The following is an 8,392-nucleotide window of genomic DNA, read 5'->3' on the forward strand; positions in this document are numbered from 1 at the left end:
GAATTTGTACACCGTTTGGGTTACTGTCAAATACAGCAAGGGCTGCAGTTCGAACATTCAATATAAAGTCATGTATTCCAGCATATTCTGTCCGCTAGACAATAAGTATTTTTGATAATATTGTTAATTTACCTAATAAAGAATGTTACGCGTTACTTTGTTACAACACACAACTACTGTATTTTTGTCCACCCTGTACCAATGGAATCAACATGTGATACATTTTTGGAATCAGCTCAGCTAGAGTAATCCGAAAATTGAGACAAAATGGGGGTGTTCCATTTAAAAAAAATGACGGTGACGTCATTACTCGAAGGTAATTCACCCTGTATATTAGATTATTATTTTAAAATACGGTAAATTAACATCAAAAATCGACGTGTTTCAGGATTATTTCTTTAAATGACCTGTTTAGCTAAAAATCAATTTGTTCCATACTTTACGGACACAGTGTATATTCACCGGTAGAAAAATGAATAAAACCAAAATAACTCTACCATCTGAAAAAAAAATTTATCTTTCACAGACTTCAAAAATAAAGAACCCGTACCGTTTGTGATTTATTCAGACATTGAAAGCATTTTGGAAAAATATGAGGATGTGAAACCTAGTAAGAAAATTCGAATATTTCAAAAAATATTCCATGTAGTGTAGCATTTTACTTATTGTGTACTTTCGACAATTCAAAATAAAAATTCGAATTATATACTGGTAACGATTGTATCAGCTGGTTCGTCAAACGTTTACAACAGCTAGCTTTCGAATTAAATCCAGTATTTTCCAATGTGGTTCCAATGATTCCGCTATCACCTCAACAAAAACACGATTTCGATTCAGCCACTAACTGTCATATTTGTCTAAAACCATTCACAGAGGATCAGATCAAGGTTTAAGGACCATTGTCATATATCTGGAAAATTTCGTGGAGCAGCCCATTCCACCCCTTGCAACATTAACTATCAGAATGATAATATGATACCTGTTGTTTTTCATAATTTATCTGGTTACGATAGCCATTTCATTATTAGAGCTTTACCGAAAGAGGTTTCTGGTGCTGTCAGATTGTTACCAGTAAATAAAGAAAAATATATATCATTTAGTAAACAAATTGACAATACAAGTATAACATACCGATTCCTAGACTCTTTTCGTTTCATGGCAAGTAGTCTAGATAAATTGAGTTCATATTTAAATCATTCAGAAAAGGTAATCACAAAAAGTTTCTGTAAAAATCAAGAGGAATTTAAACTTTTATCTAAGAAAGGTATATTTCCATATGATTATTTTGATAGTTGGGATAAAATGAACATTGACAAATTACCACCGATCGAATGCTTTTTCAATAAATTGAGAAAGTGTGGTGTAACAGAAGATGAGTATTCACACGCTGTTAAAGTATGGGATACTTTTGAAATTCAAAATTCACAACAATATATGGAGTTATATTTGAAAACAGATGTATTACTTTTGGCTGACGTTTTTGAAAAATTTCGAAAAGTATGTATGAAAACATACGATTTGGAATGTTTGAAATATTACACTGCACCAGGTCTAGCTTATGCAAGTTGTTTAAACATTTCAAAGGTTACTTTGGAATTATTAGATGATGTAGATGAGCTAATGTTTATTGAGAGGGGTATAAGAGGAGGAATATCTCAATGTAGCAATAGATATGGTAAAGCTAATAATATTTACATGAAAAACGAGTTAACCCTGATCAACCCTCATCATATCTCATGTACTACGATGTTAATAACTTGTATGGTACAGCATTATCAGAATATATCAGAAATAATCAGAATTATCAGAATGGAAAAATAATACTGATTTCTATTCTGAAGATATATTTAATACACCTAATGATTCTGAATATGGTTACATATTAGAAGTTGACTTAGATTATCCTGTAGAACTTCAAAATGTTCATAAAATCTTCCATTATGTCCTCAAAAAATGATTCCACCCTTATCATCATCAAAAAATCCAAAATTGTTAACAACACTTTTCGATAAAAAAAATTATGTTATCCATTATAGAAATTTGAAACAGGCAGTCAGTTTAGGTCTCAAAATCAGCAGAGTTCATGAAATTTTGAAATTTAAACAAATACCATGGTTAAAAACTTATATTGATTTGAATACGATGTTAAGACAAAACAGTAAAAATGAATTTGAGAAAATTTTTTATAAGGTAATGAACAATAGTATCTTTGGGAAAACAATAGAAAACTGTCGTAAATATAAAGATATTAAATTATGTACTAAGTGGGAGGGTAGATACGGAGCAAAAAGTCACATATCAAAACCGAATTTTCATAGTTTGACCATTTTTGATGATGATATGGTAAACATTGAAATGAAAAGAGTCAATATAGAACTGAATAAACCCAATTATGTGGGTTTCAGTGTTTTGGAAATTTCAAAAATTATTTTATATGACTTTCATTATAATTATATCAAACCTAAATTCAATGAAAATGCGAAATTGTTGTATACAGATACTGATTCATTGATTTACCACTTTTTCACCGATGACATTTTTGCACATATCAAAGAGGACAATTCGGAATTCCATTGGTAAATAAAAAAGTTTTAGGTTTGATGAAAGACGAAAACAATGGAAGAATTATGAAAGAGTTCATTGGCTTAAAGTCGGAAATGTATGCGATAAAAGTAGAACATGGAGAGAATGACGGGGAAAATTTGATAATTAAAATAGATAAAGGTGTCACCAGAGCCTCTCTCAAAACAATAAATTTTCAAAATTACTACGATTGTCTATTCGGAAATGAACATTTTGAAGTAACGGAAAATCTGATTCGTAGTAAAAAACATGAGGTATATACAATAAATCAAAGAAAAGTTGCATTAACTCCTTTCGATGACAAACGAATTGTAAATTATTTATCAAGTGATACATTGCCTTGGGGTTTCAAAATTTAATCCACACTTGTAATATTCATTTTTACAATTGATTAACTTACAACTTATATTTTAACACAATGGAAAAAACGTTTTTATCTTGAGTTCTTTTTCCGATTGATTTGTGATTTTACAGAGCAATATGAACAAAGCAATCCAGGAAAATATTATTAGTAGCACTAATGGAAACGAACTTCCTCAAGTCAATGGTCCTTCAAAGTATCGGTGTAATGACAGGAGATGTTTGAGAGTTTATGAAAGTTTTTCATCAGAATATAACTTTTGCCCACCCTGTCATCAACGTCGGGATTCTGGGTCCTATAGACAAAGAATAAGGAACGAGAGGGATTCGAGAAGTCAGTTGAGGAGACAACAACTGACAGCATAACCATCATAACCGCTTCAACTGTTCATTATTCATTCAACAACCACATGAGGAATTTAATTTTTTGACCTCCAACATTGCACACTTTCTGTTTCAGTGAAAATCAAAAGATGAATTTTAGCGATTTATTCGAGGACACTTTATTGAAAGCATGTGAAGATATGGAAAAAACTTTACTACAACTCTGTAAAGAGAAAAAAAAAAAAATATAAACCTTAAAACGAAAGAATCCATTAAAAACGTATTATTTTGCAAACTGTGTGATACTCCAAAAGACAATAAGGAAGTATCGAAAAGAAGTACAAGACAGTATTGTGAAAATTGCAAAAAAAAACCGTTTTTGAATTATAATCACCGAAGCATCTGAGAATTGATAAACGTTATGCAGACAATCGTGGAGTCATTCGTAAGTAACCAATAGCATCATTAACATCATTATGCCTGTACCAGTGAAATATAAGTGTACTAAATGTGGGGGAGAAACAAATTATCCGAATATATTATGTTTAGAATGTATAGTTGAACAGATTTCACGTGACGTATATGGTATAAAACATCCCTAATACAACTGTTACGTGTAGTAGTAATCGAGTTGCTTTCAAAGAAACACACACACACGCACAACGATAAAAATATGTATTTGTTGTACATTATTCTTCTACTTTCACAAATTTGCAACATCCTAACTTCAAAAGTTATTTATATCAATACACCATACAAGTTGGAAAAATGGTAGCTTTTTATTAATGGAAGTACATCTAGATACGATTATTTTGAATGAATATCCAGCTTTCTACTCTGAAAAATCAATACCGTTATGTAAGATAAACGAACAATATTCCTCAAACATTTTTGTAATTATTCTTCCATTTTTTCAGATTCTACGGTAACATGTAAGGACAAAGAAAAAAAGTATAGGTGCGGATACGTTATTGGATCACACGAAAACTTTCATCCCATTGTTCCATTCAAAAGCCGATTAATGTGCGGACATCATAGCATTGAACAATTTCATAAACCATCCATAACTTACAGAGGTTTCTGGTGGACAACTGTAAAAGATTTTTATGAATATGCAAATATTAATCTCAAAAAATATTTAGCTCTACCAGAAATTTGTTATGTATACTTATTGTCGTCTAAAAAAGATGAATTTTTGAAAATAACCCATACATTGTGAATACCTACTAATTAATAAACGTTAATAAATTACGTATTTCCTTTTTCACAATATTCATGTTCAATCATACATATGACCCTTAAGGTCAGCTAATCTGGTTAATTATCAGTGAAACACCAAATATTCCAACGAAATGCAACAAAGTATTCAAGTTTAATTATACATGTGACCTTAATGTCAGTTAATCTGGTTTTCTATCAGTAAAATAACAAATATTTCAACAAAATGCAACGAAAATATCCTAATTAAGTGCAACAAAGTATTCATGTTTACTTATACATATGACCTTAAGGTCAGCTAATCTGGTTTTTTATCAGTAAAATAGCAAATATTTCAACGAAATGCAACGAAAATATCCTAATTAAGTGCAACAAAGTATTCATGTTTACTTATACATATGACCTTAAGGTCAGCTAATCTGGTTTATTATCAGGCAAACAACAAGTATTCCAACGAAATGCAACGAAAATATCCTAATTAACTGCAACAAAGTTGTCTCAAGGTCAACTGGCGCACCGACAAAGTCATCGAATAAAACACATTGGCGTACGCCTGGGTACATGCTTTAACGAAAAGGGGTCGCCTGATGAGGGTTTCCGAACTGGGGTTGCCCGAAAAGGGTTGGCCGAAGAGGGTTGGCCGAAGACGATTCACTGAGCCAAAAGGTCTCTAATACGACACGGCTAATCTACACCAGCCGAGGCCTCTTCTTACAACACCCTCTGGTCATTGACCATCTCTTACAACCCTCTGGTCATTGACGATCTACAAGAACAAGGGTTGCTCAAGAACACATTGTCAACACCATTGTTCTTCGCCAACAAGGCCTTTTTGACACACTTCTTCATCCCAAACAACCGCACCCCTTACGCTATCGATGGACAGCTCGATGGCATGGTTACCATTGTATCTAGAACCACGTTAGCTATACTACTTATTTTATTAGTACGATTGGAAACGCTTGTACAAGCGAGTTAACACATTCGAATACGAGACTCGAGTCAGTTGGACTCGGGTTAGCGAGTACGAATCGATGCTTCCTAACTCGAGTACCGGAATCGAATCTGGCGTACTCGAATCAAAATAAATTGGTATTCGAGTAGGCGAGTTCTAAAGCAGGAATCGAGTCTGACTTGAATAAAACCGCTAACACATCGGCACATCACTAACTTTTTCCCTACATTTTTTCAGCTATCAAATTCAAACAATCGAAATGCAAGAAAGTTTTGCAACTCTTGCCAAAATCACCATAAGTTAAGCTATCATTTGAAAAAATATATTTTGTTATTTCAAGATAAGGTAATCAGAAACTGTTTTTTTCATTTTTATACCCGCGTAAGTCTCAAAGCACGTATCTAGTTGGTTACTGAGCAATGAAACTACTATAAAGAACTAGTTTGGCATACTAATTTACTGAGCTTCCTCTTCCTCTTGAAGGTGTCGAGGTGGTAAAATAGCAGTTTGGTGTTGTGAAAAATTTTCAGTAATGTAGTGAAATGTTTGAATATGATTGTTTTCATTCTATGATACTCCCAAATTTTCGAACGATTCTGCTGCATTGCGAATGGGTTCAATATACTCCTATTTTTGTAATCTTATGGTTGGTATTTGTGCTCAGGGTTGGTTCTGGTAATCAGGTACTCTAATGACACAGGAGGGGGTTGTACAAGCATATATAAGATATTCCAGGAACATGGACCCAGTTGTAAAAGTGTTTTGATTGTGTTCAACTGATAGTGTCAGTGTTCTTACCACTACTATTATATTCCTACGATTCGTTAGTTGGAATCATGGCAGAAGTAATCATCAAGGTGATTAAGTTTCCTTAGTGTGCTCTTATGAGGAGAACAACAGCCTCATCATGCTGTTGTTCATCACAATCATCATGGATTGTGAAATTTTGATTCGTCTTCCACCAGCGCAGTAACTGGACTTACATAAAATTTATATATTTGCATGTAAAATTGTTCGACTATGAAAAAATAAAGTATTTCAAAGAAAGAAAAAGTGTTGTTCGAACTTTATGTTTTTACTGAATCAGAAACGTATATTTTTTTGCTTTCGACACATGCTAACAACTTTAATTTTTTGTAATTTTGAAATGTTTCAAAGCTTACGTATTCAAAATCACTTCATTGTGAGATATTCACCTAACAGATTCTCAAAACGAAACACGTGTTTAGCCATACAATGGCTTCTTAGGGCGTGTGTAAATTCTTTACAGAATTTTGATTCGTCTTCCACCAGCGCAGTAACTGGACTTACATAAAATTTATATATTTGCATGTAAAATTGTTCGACTATGAAAAAATAAAATAATTCAAAGAAAGAAAAAGTGTTGTACGAACTTTATGTTTTTACCGAATCAGAAACGTATATTTTTTCGCTTTTAACACATGCTAACAACTTTGATTTTTTGTAAATTTCAAATGTTTCAAAGTTTATGTATTCAAAATCACTTCAGTGTGAGATATTCACCTAACAGATTCTCAAAACGAAACACGTGTTTCGCCATAAGATGGCTTCTTAGGGCGTTTATAAATTCTTTACAGTATTTGAATTAAAAAAGTTTCAAAACACAGTTTCCGTGTCAAAGTTGTGTTGTGGGTATTAAACAGTTATTTATTCGGATTAGAAATGATCCACAGTTTCCGCTGTCAGTTGTTGACAGTTAATCTGTAGATTATCAGAAAGCTTTCGTGAGACTTCGTTTATAATGTGCGACCACAGTCTTCGTGGGATTGTCCCATTGCACAAACAATTACTCATACATCAATCTGATGCATCAAGTACTAGTTGAGAGAAGCTTTGGCTTTCTACTTCTTCTTATTTATAAAAAAAAATATGAATCTCATCGATAAGCTATGGAGTTTTAAAATTATTGGATGCGTTCTCAAAATACGAAAAGAAGTTTAAAGATTGTTCAATTTTAAAAATGGTTAGATAAGTGCATTATGAATAAAAAAACAACTGTAAATTGTTATTGATTTTTTATATCGACAAATGAAATTAATCGGATATTTTTTTCTTATTCTATTCGTACAGTAGAAGATTTGAGCCGGTTCTAAGCCTCCCCCCACAACTATGACGTAATAATTGCTTTTTCTTGTTGTTGTTTAGTGAAGTCAAGGCAATGTGACCTTGAAGTGTCTGGTGATTTTTTTTTCATATGAGACTGTGTGTGTGTGTGGGAATGTACGGTACAGGGTTTCATCATGTGCTTGTCTATGTACAAACATACTTCGAAGATCCTCCAAGTAATGAATGTTCCATCAAGTTAGTAGTGATGTGACGACACAGCAGCAACCGTTCATCGGTAAGAGAGCAAGATATTCACTCCACGACGTGTGGCTGAGTAATGCGTATTCATCGGTCTGCCCTCACCTCTCTCGATTTAGAGAAGGCTGTGACGTAACGCATCGCTCTACCCCAGCAGCAACCGTTCAACGGTAGGAGAGCTAGATGTGCACTCCAAGGCGGGTGGTTGAGTAATGCGTATCCATCGATGTGCTCTTACCTCCCTCGATGTGGTGATGGCAGTGACGTAAAGCATGACTCTACCCACACTCCCGATGGTGATGCGCAGGCGGCGAGGACTGTGCTATTCAAGAAGCGGGCGAGTATTGGTTATGTCAGTTTTCATCGAGTGAGTTAGTGAGAACATATCATAGAAAATGTATTCTTGTGAATGCGGTAAATCTTTTACTCGTAGTGACAACCTTCGTCGTCATCAGCTCCAGAGTTGCCACGGAGGTCCATCAGTGAAACAAGTGAGATTAGATGACGCTGCAACACCTATGTACACATGTAATTGTTGTAATGTGACGATTCCATTGATTCAAGTGAATTCTCCCAATAGAAGTCTGCAACATAAGAATAATGCATGTGTACAATCCAGTGATGGTC

The 8,392-nt window shown here is 33.7% G+C and overlaps 1 long non-coding RNA gene across 1 annotated transcript; it reads left to right on the forward strand.

Annotated features, from left to right (window-relative positions):
- Positions 1 to 1,942: 1,942 nt before the first annotated feature.
- Positions 1,943 to 4,438, forward strand: LOC141483290 (uncharacterized). The gene is made up of 2 exons (XR_012465998.1): positions 1,943 to 3,712; positions 4,185 to 4,438. It is a non-coding gene; the product is annotated as an uncharacterized lncRNA (long non-coding RNA).
- The last annotated feature ends 3,954 nt before the right edge of the window (positions 4,439 to 8,392 follow it).

The sequence above is a fragment of the Leptinotarsa decemlineata genome, unplaced genomic scaffold (genome assembly GCF_025532065.1).
Source record: "Leptinotarsa decemlineata unplaced genomic scaffold, Ldec_3_MD MMD2_tig00003192_RagTag_RagTag, whole genome shotgun sequence".
Classification (NCBI taxonomy): domain Eukaryota; kingdom Metazoa; phylum Arthropoda; class Insecta; order Coleoptera; family Chrysomelidae; genus Leptinotarsa; species Leptinotarsa decemlineata.